At 32.7% G+C, this 14,752-nt stretch overlaps 1 protein-coding gene and 1 non-coding gene across 2 annotated transcripts in view; both read right to left on the bottom strand.

The window, feature by feature from the left end:
• The window catches only part of LOC113504451, a 63,860-nt gene extending 52,134 nt beyond the window's left edge, over positions 1–11,726 (bottom strand). The window contains exon 1 of the mRNA XM_026886745.1: positions 10,720–11,726. The gene's annotated coding sequence lies outside the window, so the exon portion shown is untranslated. The remainder of the gene's footprint in view (positions 1–10,719) is intronic.
• Positions 11,727–13,285: 1,559 nt separating this feature from the next.
• Positions 13,286–13,367, bottom strand: Trnal-aag. Its single transcript has one exon. It is a non-coding gene; the product is annotated as a tRNA-Leu (tRNA).
• Between the last annotated feature and the right edge of the window lie 1,385 nt (positions 13,368–14,752).

Raw genomic sequence — 14,752 nt, 5'->3', positions numbered from 1 at the left:
GTTAGACGGACGAACAGCGGTGCCTCAGTAATACGGTTCCGTTTTAACCCATTAATTTTGGAACCCCAATAAGTATTACGGTTATGTCATTTATTTATATTAATCCTTTCCATAATGCGTAACGCACTTTTCTTTAATTAATTATGAATCATAAACAAAAAGATAAAAAAAAATCTCATAATCTATTATCTCATAAACTCATTACGTAATTCATGATGTGTAATTTATTATTATTTATTTACTCTAAATAATAATTCTTAAAAGTATGATGTATGAATATTACGTAAAGTAAAAATCGCATCAAAATTTTAAATTGAAGTCTCTATTTAAGATGCAACAACATCTCGATAACTTCATAAAACCGTATGCAAAACAGTAAGTATTATAAAGTAAATCACCATTCAAGAGCAGTTACAGAATATCGCGTGCGATGATAAAATATCGTCCGTTACCCACTCGACACGGTGCCGTTACCGAATTGACCATAATAGGCCCCCAACGTAACGGATGCGCACGCGCAACGATCTCTCTTAATTCATTTGTCACAATCGTAATTGATGGGTATTCGAATTATGAAGGGGGTTATTACGTTGAAATGTTTTGTAATAATTGTTGCAGCTTACTTAGCGTAAATCTTTTTTTAAATATTAGGCTGTTATTCCCTTTTTCAGCCTTTCTTTTACAAGTATTTGAATATGGATGAAAGAGATGCTGTTATTCCTCTTTTCAGCTCGCTCCCTTTCTATTACAAGTATTTGAATAAGCATTTGGCCTTCATTTCCTGAAGGAAACAGCTCTAGGTAACACACCTTCGGCTATTTGAAACGTTTAGAAAACTGACCGGCAATCGTCCGTTACTTCCCGGATTCGTATTGTCTTAAGGGCATCCGTTTAATAACGTACAATCAAAACAAGACAAATGCAATGTTAAATAAACAAATGAACCAACCACATTCACAACCGTTAAAGTAATTGCGACAATAGTGTCAATGTGTTCATAACTCGTGAAATATTTAGGTACTTATCTCTATCCATATTGGGGTCATTTTTCCTTGGGTCAAAACGGAACATTGGATTGTTACCAGTTATGAATGAAGAATTTCGTACAAATAATTCAGGATTTTTTTCACATACTACGGAGACAAAGATCGAACGGTTGTATTGAATTGATTGGTGATTGATGAGAAATTATAATTCGGTAAAAGTATATTATGCAAACATCAAGCTCTTTTACGTAATATTTTTTGGTCTAGATAATTAAAATTTTAGACCCCACTTAAAAAAAACGGGACTATTTAGCGTCTTAGAGTACCTACCTTTCGGGGAATCGGGACTTATTGTTACAAAAATGGACAGAACCGTTCAAAATGGGATGTCTAATACCTACCTTCTACCTTCTACCTAAGTACAGTTTATCGTATGGTGCTGGTAGCGATGGCTACTGGCAGTCTTGGAGGGGGGTCGAAACACCTCATAGTCCGTTATGCCGGCCACATTGGCCAAGCGAAGTGGTAACGCCTTTCATACCATACAGAGGCGGTACATATATTTACAGTTAGTAAATAATGTTCGTACGATTTCCATTTTTTCTTTCTACCATTAACAGTTATAAGGATGGAGTATGAATTCGTTTGATGCGCCGCTTGTTTGAATTTGGAGATCATTATTGATCTCCAAATTCAAAATCGGCTTTGAATATTTTTAGAAATTGATGCCGAGATAATTATAGGATGGAATAAAAAGGATATGTGTGAATAGAAGTGCAAAGTGTTCGACGGGGTCCATATTCATCTTTAACTTGTTTCTATTAAAACTGTTCAATGCAATAAAAAATGGGTATTGAGTATTGATACATAATTATTTTCAAACTTAAAGTACAATCGTGTCGTATTTTTAAATATATTTTTTCTCTAGCGCAAATTTAAAACTGAGTAGAGGAATCAAATATAATCTTAGACAGGCGTTTATTTTTGTTCTGACAAAAAATATGCAACCCATCTTTTTTGTCACAAAATAAGTTATTTTTCTTTGATCTTTAAATAAGGACTTTTTAAATTCGAACAGATGCAAAGTGCATATTCTTTATAGTATTGTATGGAGTAAGTAAAAACAGGTTTTTTTAAAATATAACAATTTATAAAACTATCAAATCAAAGTATAAATTAAGATTATTTTAATCTTTCTAACCGCTTAAGTGAAACAACTATTCTTTTGATTATATTCATATTTATAATCTTTCTATTTTATTAGTCCCATATTATACTATTGTAGTTCATTAGCATTCTAGGCGCGTGTTTGCAGTCTCGAATGTTCATTTTTTGCCGGGAAAGTGTGTATGTGTGGAGTGAGGCGTAAATAACATCTTGTAGCATTGTTTGTTTGTTATAGTTTTATCTATTCTTGTAGTATTCTAGTTAAAAAAACTTCATGTGGACATCGATTTTTATGAGACGAAGCTATTAATAAGCGGCGTTTATTTGCCAACAACTGAATTTCAAATGTGGAACGCGATTACGATTTTGTTTTGTATTTTTTAATGTAAAACAATACTCCTTAATTTTTTTGCTAATTTGCCAATAGCATTAAAAACGGAATGTAGAGAGTGGAGTAGTTTTAGTTCTCAATTAATTAGTACCGAAAATACATTCAGAAAATATCTATTTAATTTTCACATCTTACCTCTTCACAGATTAGAAAAAGGTAATAGAATTTTCAGAAGAATTCCAAACTCTTTTAAATCAATTAAATTTGCAAGTAAATGCACAATAAAGTTCTCAAAACAGTCTGAGATGAACTTTTACTACCGTCCTTGGCAATGATGTATAATGGACTGCAAAGACATCTAGAACACAGATTTCATCAGCAGAATCGTATAATCCGACAATTTATATGCGGACTTAACAATGTTGCGTAAACTTTAACATTTTTATGTGACCCTAGGTTTAGCAACGAACATCCTAGTTTTAATAAAGATGTAAAAAATTAAAAATACAAACTTCTTGTTTTTTATATGGACAAAAAATGGTTTTATGATTATATTTTTTTATTGGGGATAGCAGATCTAATTCACGTGTACAATAATGGTTTAAAAACACGCGTAAAGTCACTATAAATCGATACTATGCAGACATCAAATTCCAGGGCAAATGAAAAAGTTGCAAACAGACTACGAAAAAACGATAATTAAAACCAAACATTAGTATCTACTGCCAGCAACACCCAAACATGTCAGACCAAAATTACTAGAGCATTGATACTGGCCGAAAACACAACAAAAGTGCCAACAGAAAAAAAAAACTAGTATTAGGCACCTTATGCTGTTGCAGGAACATAAAAATGCGCATACAGAGCGCAATCACAGCTATAATTAATATTAAATTACATAAAAATGCAAAGAATACGGCTACAGAGGCATTAGACACAGTGGGTGCGCAAGCGCAAGCAATCGTGTGTGACTGCATAGTTCGCCGTAACTGAACTACGTAACTATTGTACATCACACGCTAGCTTGACTCAAACGGAGATGGTCTTTCAGTTCTACCACCTCTTAAAGACTTGTGGAAAGGAGATGCCACTATATGCTGTTAATGTCCTGTCTCCCTTTATAATTATAACTACTGCAGCCCGTGTAACCGGGCGTTAGGAATGAGCCACGAAATATTGCTGTCTCGGTTTTAAACAACGTTCTTGTGAGATACAAGAACGATCTAATAAACTCTAGCCGGATAGAACTTCAAGCAGTGGAGTTTTTCGAGATTCGGTAATATTGAAAACCAAACTGTCTCTGTACCTAATTCATTTCTACAAATAGATATGTTGATGGAAATTGATGTAATGTAAGGAATTAATATCGTTTCCATAGTCAAACGCTTTGTATCGACGCTAATGAATGTATATATGATCTAGCGAAGAGAGGACGGCTGAAGAGATTTGATCAGTTTATTTTCTTCAAGATGTGTATACACCAGTGGCGAAGGCTCCATACAACTCGATTCCTACCGGCTTCCCTTTCGAAATATAGAAAATACTAGTGTCTATTATTTTTCATTATCATTGAAACAAATTAATAATTTACGAAGTTATAGTACTGATATAACAATAAAATTGCTTTTAAAAATAACTATAAAAAAAATCCGCCTACTATTTTACACCGCGCAATAAATCCCGCTCACGCACATTTGGTCGTCGTTAGTAAGGACTAAGGTAACTCGTAAGGCGAAACAGGAATCCAGTGCATAGTTTCTATTGCAGCGATCGTGACCTTGACGTCACAAAGCGTGCCAATCTTAGGAGCTAGGGAAGCCGCAATTTTTCGAGTTATAGGGACGGAGATATACGCCAGAACGAGATAGAATGATGCCGAACTTCGTTGTCCGCCGGAACGGGATAGAATGATAGTTTCTTTTCACTTTTGGTTCGCGGTCATTTATCTGTCAAACTTTATATTTTTTTCACCAGACCATTTGCATTTAATTCGATATATTAGTATAATAATTTAGAATTGGTCATGTACTATTGTTGAAATTTATTTATTTGAGTAAATTAGTGTAAACTAGAGTGAATTAGTGATAGTTTTGTGTCGTGTTAGTGCTGTGTGGTGCAGTTTAGTTATATTGTTTGGTAGTCATCTATTTCACGCAGGTATTTAGGTAAGTTGTTTTAGTTTGTAGTTTTAATAGAAGCAGTTGTTATTTAAGTAGTAATATGTTATAATAGAGTAACTTCGATAGCATGGCGGCATTAGTGAACGTAGAATGCTGCCTGACAGATTATTTGTTGACTGAGGAAACATCCTTTTCAAAGTTGAGTTTTGAAAATAAAAAACACGTAATTAATTTAGGCCGTGCTCGCCCTGACATGATTATTTTATTATAAACGACGCGATGGGTTTTTCAAACATTTTAATAGTTCTTTTTACAACAAGTATCCTTGGCTCACGGGAAGTTGTAAATTAAATAAAATGTTTTGTTTTCCTTCTTGTTATGCTCAGATTCTAACAGCTTATGGAGCCACACGGGATTTAATGATATTAATAATCTTACAAATTCATCTAAAAACATATTCAGACCGAAAAACATATCCGTAGTTGTTTATCAATGCATGATTTCGGAAATTATTATTTCCGAAATCATGCCAAAAAATGTTTCTATCCAATAGGATAGAAACATTTTTTGCTAATACGCATGTAGTTCATAATAAGAATGCTAAAGAAAATTCATCGTACAAGATATAAGATACAAGCCATAATAACTAGAATTCACGCATCACAAGCAAGGTAAGGTTTTTTTTAGGTCCGGCTTCCCTTCTAAGAAAATTCACCCTTCGCCACTGGTATACACTTACCCTAAACGCCAGCATAGTTTAAAGATGTTTACGACAAGAAAGATTTGAAGAAAAGTATTGACGATAAATCACTAAATTATAAATTTGTTTTATCACGAATTGTGTACCCGAAGACAATTGTAGTAGTGAAGTTTAATTTAGACGATATCTTCAAGCACCTCAAAATAGTTTCGCAATAGTGTTATTTTTCTATAAAACCTGATTTTTTGTTGCGGATGCATATTTGCTTAAAAAACTACATATTTTAAAAGGATCAATATTTTATTATTATTATGATTGTAAGTGTGAGAAAGGTCTTTAAAAAAAGCTAATACTGTATTTTATTGAAGAGAAACACACTTTAAACGATTATGAATACATTTTAACAAAAGTCTTCACACAAAAGAAGCAATTAATGAAAATAAAATAATAATTAATAATAATTTCAATCAATTTGTACGACCTGCTCTATTAGATGCTGAACTTAGTTAACCTTTGTCACAAATAAATTGAATAGCAAACTACGCAAACAAACGAGAAACGTAGTAATAGAAAAAGTATATACGCTCAAAAACTACTAATAAAAACTCTTTATTGAACTAAAGGCACTATGAATAGATGTTAATAATGTCATTACAAACCTCTTTCAATAGAATACCGTTGTATTTACGTCATTCATATTTTTTCATATTCATATTCGGCACCTCTGCTTGTTAACGAAACTTCATAATTAAATTATAACGATCGGACAAGCCGATGATATGATATCTCTCATAATTAGATCTGCCCGGGAGTATATGCCGACCGTACGGTCTCCCGAAACGGAGACACAGAAGGTCAAACTAGTAAATCTAGTTCAATTATTAAACTGAGATCTAGCACCCTTTTGCACTTTGTCTAGGATTAAGAACCGAACCGACCACCAAACACCGTGCCGTTTGCCCTTAGTTTTCATTGGTTCGCCAGTGTTGGCGCTTGGAAAAAAATATTTTTTCTACAAACCCATAAATAACAGCTATATTAATATATCGACGACTCCCTCAGTAAGAAATTAAGTCCTTGTATCGCGGGGGGTTTCATAAACATAGAAATCACACAGTGAGTGTTCCTCTCCGTATCTACTAAATTGTGTTACTGTGTTGGCAAAAAGCTTAGGAGAATACTAAGTGTCTTTTCAATCCAACTTCCATTCATTCATTCAGCGGAATCGGAGCCCAGAACACTGCCATCCTAAAATCTTTATTCGTACGGGTCGTCCGTGGACGTTCTCCCGTACAACTCTGACACCAGCCTTAAAGACACCGAATTCGTTATCTGGAATGTAATATATTATTATACCTGTCTCATTATGACTATATTAGTCTCAGCCCTGGTGAAATAGGTTCAGATGCGGTCATTAAACCTGATCAATGCATCGGAATCAGAGAAATGATTATTGGTGATGATATACAAATAAAATAACTATTATTATTTCTTTTAAATTAATATGCAACGTATATAGCTGTTATTTTTGATCGCCTAATAAGTATACTTCGTGGAATATCGGTCTCTTGATTTATAAGTTAGATAAAAATAGGTGAGCTATGGCTGTAATTAAGAGCTTTTTGTTAATTCTTTAAGAATTCTAGAAGTCGTTAGCCTGGCAATTTCTCTTTATTACAATTTTAGCTCGTATTTTAGATTCGTAAAAATATAATAAATCTTTGATTTTAAGAGTTGTGTATGTTTCAGAAAATCCTAGTTCTTTTTGCACGATTTATCAACTATATTTGTTTTGTCTAAATAATGTTTATTAAAAAAAAAACAAAATGATACTGGTATCAATAAATTACCTTATAACATTTTACGTAAAAATCAGAAGAACTTTAATTTATTAGTTCAAATTATTTGTTAATTAACCTTTGACAACCCGGATGAGGCTGTCAATTAGAACCTTGCCATATTAACTATAATGTACTTGACCTTATAAAATCCCACTCAGACTATTAGTAGAGCAAATCAATATGATCCTTGATTGGATTCACATTTAGCAGTTAATACGTAACAATTAAAGTGAGTTGGAAGTGTTTTATAAAATCTTAATTTTTATAAATATCTACTATCACTTTTTAAAACTAATAACATTGCAGTTGTGGAAGCAGGACGGCGCATTATACGTCGTAGAGCGATGTCTCATACAATTGTAACGAATTCATTTCAAGGTGTTGTGGTAGGGCCAATGTATATGTAAATGTCCTATTCTTTTTATTTTTATCTAGCACTAGCTGTTGCCCGCGACTTCGTCTGCGTGGTTAGAAGATATAAGTTATGACTTTTTCTTCGCTCCTATTGGTCGCAGCGTGATGATATATAGCCTAAAACCTCTCTCGATGAATGGTCTATTCAACACAAAAATATTTTTTCAATTTGAACCAGTAGTTCCTGAGATTAGCGCGTTCAAACAAACAAACTCTTCAGGTTTATATATTAGTATAAGTATATTAGTATATAGATGCCAACGATATCTTCGCTACGTTTCATCGATTTTTAATTTCTCGCGCGGAGATTTTAATATTACGATAACTCATTACCTATTCACTTTTTTGGTGTAGTGTAAAAGGCAATTTTGTTCTATATTACATGTTTAATATATCTAACTTATTTATTTGGATAAGGATTAATACTGTATTGTTAAAAATAGGTTCGTAAATAACCCATAATTTTACTGTATTAAGAAAACACATAAAAATGGTTATTGTGGGTTATCCTTGGAAGATAGACATATACCACCGCGGACTTTTTTGTAGATTTATTAAAGAGGTACAAACCCGCCATACATAGTTTTGTTGTAACTCAAAAGGTTTTGGCAGCGTTCTCGAGGAAAGCTCTCGAATGGCTTAATTTTTTCCGACATGTTTAACTAATATCGTTGTAATATTGTCAGTTTACACAAAACCTAAACTTATTATACACTAAAACCTTCCTCAAGAATTGCTCTATCTATTGTTGAAAACCGCATCAAAATCCGTTGCGTAGTTTTAAAGATTTAAGCGTTCATAGGGACATACAACATGATGACAGAAAAAGCGACTTTGTTTTATACTATGTAGTGATACTATGCCTTCTATTCTCCTTTAGTAGAGAAAAACTTCTCATATTTGACTCGCTTAAATCCTACACCCAAATATACGCGAAAGCCGCAAACGTCAAGGACACAAAAAATCGTTTTAGTCTTATCCTGGTGAATAACCATAGATTCCGGCTAGCTGCAAAATTCTTTTACTTAATAATTTTATTGATGTTTTGTTATTTGTTTTCAGTGATTAACTTTATAAAATCCCAAACCAATAATCTTTAATTTTTATCCACGAAGCATTTTTATGAGCATTTCGACACGTCTTTTGATAGCTAACTTTCTATTACTCAGTTTTACGTGGCATCAATATCCCTTTAAAAACAATAATTTAAAACGTATCTTGAGCTAAACCTACAAACAATATTTGTTTAATGTTGCCTTTGTTTTATGTTCCAGTACAATTGGCTTTGGACATAAAATATTTTCCTTATTTTCCACAAAACTGATCATAAATTTATTTTAATACCGACTCAAATACAACAAAAAATAAATATAAACAAGTTAATGGTCACTACCTTCTTAAAGAGACAAAGAATAAAATTGTATATTTAAGTACGGTACTAATTTCACTGCATATACATTTAGAGGCAGCACGCGCGGTTTCCATCCTTTTATCCAATCTGTCGCATTATAGGCGCATCATCTATCACCATTTCCTCCACTACAAGCTTTCAATCTCCGATCTTATCACATATCACAGTCAAGTTAAATTAGATATTATCATAATTAAATGACGATGTCGGACGAATCAGATTAAGGTTAGACAGAACGGCGCGCGCTTGGCTAGACTCTCTACAGTTTATAGTTATGCTAGCTGTTGCCAGCGGCTACGTCAGTTACAAATCGAAAATGATCCCATATTAACATAAAATCGGGAAACAAACCATCCTAAGTGTTAATCCAGGTTATAAACTATCTGTGTATCAAATTTCATCCAAATTCATTCAGTGGTTGAAGAGAAATAGGTGAAAGAGTAACAAACTTCCCCTTTTTTAATACTAGTAGGATTATTATAGAGAGGTAAAGCTTGTGTCTTTGTAACATTGAACGGTGTAATTTTAGCATTTAATAAACCGATTATCTACTTTTTTCAAATAAAGATCAACGTCATTTACGAGTGTCATAGGCAAATATTAATTAGATGAATCAACGCAAAGCCATGGGCACGGGTCTTTATAAACTGGCGTCGAGACTACAAATTCGTATAAAATTTATAGTTTTTGTTTCTTATATTTTAACACACTTTTATTATTTAATTAGCTACCTATACTTGTTTATGTAAACAAGTTTTTGAACTTGATTTTAAAGTGTTTCTAATTTATTACCGTGTTGATTTAAAACTGCACGTTTTTGCTCCTAATACAGATAATATATTTTGATATCATAAAACTCTTTTGAGCTTTTATCATTGGTTTGATACAATATGCATTTTTGAATGTTTTTTCTACTAGAACAATTATATTAACAAACATACGAAAGAAAAAGATAAAATTAAATCATTTGAAATGTAAATATTATTGTTTTTGCATCAACAAAACCATACTGTCATCGAATTGAAACAAAAACTACTACTAGCTAAAGTTTATGGTCAATTTTTATATGATCAAATGACAGCTATTTCACGTTACATGAAAAAATAATAAAATGCAATCGAATTTCGAATCTCCTACTTTTGGAAGTCGGTTGAGAATCATTTACCGATAAACGTTTGATGTGCTTAGAAAGTTTTAAGAATAGCTAATTAATATCTAGGCAACGTGAAATACCGCGTCAAAATGTATTGTTGTGTGTGTACGTCAATTACCTCTGGTTAATTATTGAGAGCGCCTTTTTACTGGCAACATGTGGGAAACCACCGGAACAATTTTATCGGAAGCCATACATTGTTATACAGTGTGTGTGTGTATAGGTAATTATATGCAATACACGATCTTATATGCTCTTGAATTTAATTTAAAGGTTCTTAACACTTTCTCTAATATTTCCTGGTTTGATTTGTTACTTTGTAAAATTATATTAAATCATTTATCTTATTTAGACAGGTAAGTTTAAAATATGTTAAGTTATTATTCAAGAGTTTTGGTTGGTAACAAGAAATTTCTCCGCGTCTAGGTTTACAAGCGCTACTTTCGCAAATGCAAATCACTGACAAAACTTAAGAAAAACAAAAACACTTTCGTTTATATTCAAATGTATGCAAATATGTCAATACTAAACTAATTGGACGAATAAATCAATTTTAGTTAATTAATTACTTAAATATATGTAAGTCAGTGGCTTACCTATCGCTTCGTTCGCCGTGAAGAACGTGTGAACACTAAAATGGTAAAACAATAGTTCATTGCGATGTTAACAGATGATAGTAAATCAAATTAAAATATGTTCACATTGATAAGTCCACTGTTTATGGTTAACCATAGACCACTTGTTACTTTCTTTTTTTTTAATTTCAAATTTCGAATAACATCGCGAGGTTTATTCTTTTATTTTATTATTCGCGGGAATGGCGGTATTTTTTTTCGGTGCTTTTTTTTCGCGAGCACGTGTTTGGCGAGTGCGCGTGCAAGGTGACTTGCCGGTACCGCGGTTGTCGGGTAAATGCCGGTTGGATGCAGACGAGAGAGCACCTGTGCGACTCATCTGAGACATGTGGTATTGCACCGGAGCTGGTAAACACGTCTATTACTTTATTTCTCTTACATTGGATGTTTTAGAACTTTATAAAAATAATATTTGAGTACAAACTTATACCTAATATGTATGTAGGTACCTACAACATACCTACGCTAAGTTTCATGTGTATGTTATTCTTACAAATTAGATTTTTTCGCGATTATTTCGAAATTTTAATAATACGGAATTTTTAAGTGAATAATTTTCCTTTTAAGCATTTTTTATGCCAAACACCTCCAATTGAATTGACTTACGTAGGAATACGTGACATGGAATTCTGATAGCAGTAAAATGTACCAGAGCAAATAATTTACAAGGTATATGAACTTGTAAAGCTCGCATGTGCGTGATAATCTGACTATCAAACGTCAAGGGCAAGGATATAAAGCTCTACATTATTTCACTAATAAATAGATTTTACCAACTTAGCAAACAGGTACATATAATATATGCGAAATTTCATTGGAGAAATCAAATACAGATACATTGAAAATCTTAATCCGTATTTATGAATGATATTCGCGGTCACCGTATCAAAATACAGGGCCCCGATTCTGCTATTTTACAATGGGCGATGAATGTATGGCAATTAGATTAAATTTGAAATTATGCCTATTCTTTTAAGCATTTTGCCAATACAATAATTGGAAGTTTATTGTATAGACTTTGAGTGTACCGTCCCATACTGAATTTACAATTATTGTGAAGAAAAATGCTTAAGAGCATGCGAAAATTGTCATTTTAAGCTAAATTTCATTCATTCATCGGCCGTTGATAATAGCAGAATTGGGGCCCTGAACAAGGTATTTCTGACGTCTTAAAACTTCCTCTTTCGTTTGTGCTTTTGAATTATCTTCATAGCTACTTACTCTCCTAAACTTAAGCTTTAACAATCTTTCAGTTTTAAATTTTTAGGTTGAAATAAGAGGCTTAAATAAAGTCTCTGTAAGTACTCAGAGCCGTGCTACGTAAGCAATTGTTAATCGCACATATGACGTGATAATTGTAGATGGAACAGATGTTAACATTTTATGAGTTACCAAAGAATCCAGAAGTCCATTCTAATCACTCTTAATTGGACTCAAATCTATTGCAACTGCAATAACCATAGTTTTGCCTGACAAATCAAAGACAGCTTAAAAAAAAATCAATTACTTCACATTCCAATCCATCATAAACGACTAAAATATTTGTTAAAATAAGAAAATATTGAAACATTTTGTAGGCCGTAAAATAAAAAGAAATAAAATTAAATAACAAATAATTTATTTTCAATAAAAATGTGTCGGAATTTATTAAATCAATTTTATTAACGGCCAGCTGTAGCTTAAAATTATAACTGCATATTGAATTGCAACCGTTGGACGTTCGAAAAGGAAAATGGCGGTTGAATTCGAACGATTTGAATGATTCGAATTGTATTGATTCGAAATTAAATACTATTAAATTATGATTGATAACCGTTGAATCAATTTGACCGGTACGCTTGCATTTAGTATTGTGCTATTACTGATACTTGTAACAGCTGTCAGAATTCAAATAGTGTTGTTACTTATTAGCGCTATGGAAATCAACTACCGAGTCGATTAGTGAGGATATAAGTGACACCTCGTCCAGTAATATTTTATTTTTATTCTTGATTTAACTTAATGGTGTTTACTTAGTATCAAAACATTTATATTTCGTGTCATATTAGCGTTATACCGGGTCATATCAGGTCTGAAGTATATTTTAATATTATAATGACAATGACAATAGTTTTGATTTATAATGAAGTTGAATAATTTAAAAAATCTAATAATTAGTAATTATGTAAAATGTCGTAATGGCGTAAGGTCATTGACCTTGTGATGTCGTAGGTACTGTTAACAAGGAGAACAGTTCCTTATCCATTGATTTAATAATTAGAGATAAAATTGTTCAGAGCCTTTGCAATAAATTAATTAAATACCATTTATGATATGATGTTATTGGAAAATAATGTTCCTACATAACTTATAATAAAATAAAACAACATAATATTGATAAATAACAAGTTACTTATTATACAAACGGGATTAATATTATCGCCATAATAAATACTCATCGAAGATAAAAATAATAAATTAAGATTTATCAGACGAGCAATTAGTACATTAAAACTGAGAAACCATCATAGGATTCCAAAAAGATTTTTGGCAGCGGTGGGATTCGAACCCACGCCTCCGAAGAGACTGGTGCCTTAAACCAGCGCCTTAGACCGCTCGGCCACGCTACCACTTGTATGAAGCGTCGAAATAGCTGTTCAATTTCACAGGTTCTTTCTCTCTTTCTATTTTTATCTGACCTCCTTGTCAACGATCTGCTGGACCAAATAGTTGTTAATATTGTTATTTTCAACGTAACAAGGTGTTTCTTTCAGTGCTTGATATTGACAGACTTTAAAATTATAACAATAAGGTTGATTTTCCTACAGTACTTCGTAATTGAATGCTAATTTTTAGTATATCTACATTCTTTTCGGTATAACATTTATCTTTCTTAAAACAAATTGAAATTCTCCGTACCTAGTCCTTATGTGTTCGTAAAATACATATTTTCTACACAAAGTTGTAAAATGCGGAGGTGTCAGTTTACGAGATAGCTGTGTACTGTTACATAGTCATACGTTCGGAGTAACCGAGTTATTATGTTCACAAAGTACACTGGATTGTTGATCACACTTTAGTCAAGATATGGGAATACAAATTGGGTATCAACCGCATTGTAAAATTCAGTGATTCAGTTTTAGCTCTTTAACAAGTTTTACCGATTGCAATTAAAGCTATAGAAAAGAGCAGGCGATTGCAGCTCTTTCATTTTAGCTGCAATCGTTATTACTTTATAGAAGTGACTATTGTCCTTTGTGTCCTAAATAATGTTCGCGACCAACAGATACTCACCAGATATAATATTCAAAGTAACTAATAAAAGGTACGCGGTACGGTGAAGTTCTATTCAGAACTTCATGACGTGACGTATATTGAAATAGAATCGATTTTGTTATCGAGAGAGTGAGTATCGAGTGGTATCTTGGTATTCGATATGCATGAAGTTATTTGTGTTGTTTGGAGTAAACTGGTTCCAAAATTGTTTACGCTATTAAACACTAGATAGTAAGATTTATGTGACAGCCAAGTTTATTTTTAATTGCGATTTTTGGGCAGACGTCTCGCAAGAAATGTAATGATTCTGTGAGCCTACATAAAACATTGTCCTTGTCTTAATATCTTCAAATTTCATCTCGCTCTGATCACGTCGCCTCATAAGCTTAGGACCACCCATTGTGACGTCATAGCTTCATAAGGATTTCTAACTTCACATCGTCCACAAAAACGAAAATACAAGTCCTTTAAATAAAATGATAACATCGTGATATGTTTATTACTTTCGTCTCTAAGTTCTTCAAGGAACAGTAGAACATGACTTTGCGACAGACAAATTATGTCCTTTCCACAAGCTTGTACACCTTTTGAAACTTTCGAGCAATAGTACGTACTACAAACTTATCTATGTTGGTGAGAGTGGCGCTAGTAGCGCTGTCATTGTTTCAAAAGCTGGTCAGTTTGTTCGGCCGAATTTTAGTTCAGATTTTCGTCACTGGTAAAAAAATATTTGTCGTGT

The sequence above is a fragment of the Trichoplusia ni genome, chromosome 2 (assembly GCF_003590095.1).
Source record: "Trichoplusia ni isolate ovarian cell line Hi5 chromosome 2, tn1, whole genome shotgun sequence".
Taxonomy (NCBI): domain Eukaryota; kingdom Metazoa; phylum Arthropoda; class Insecta; order Lepidoptera; family Noctuidae; genus Trichoplusia; species Trichoplusia ni.
The sequence above is the reverse complement of the archived record's forward strand: the minus strand, read 5'-3'. Positions and strand labels throughout refer to the sequence as shown.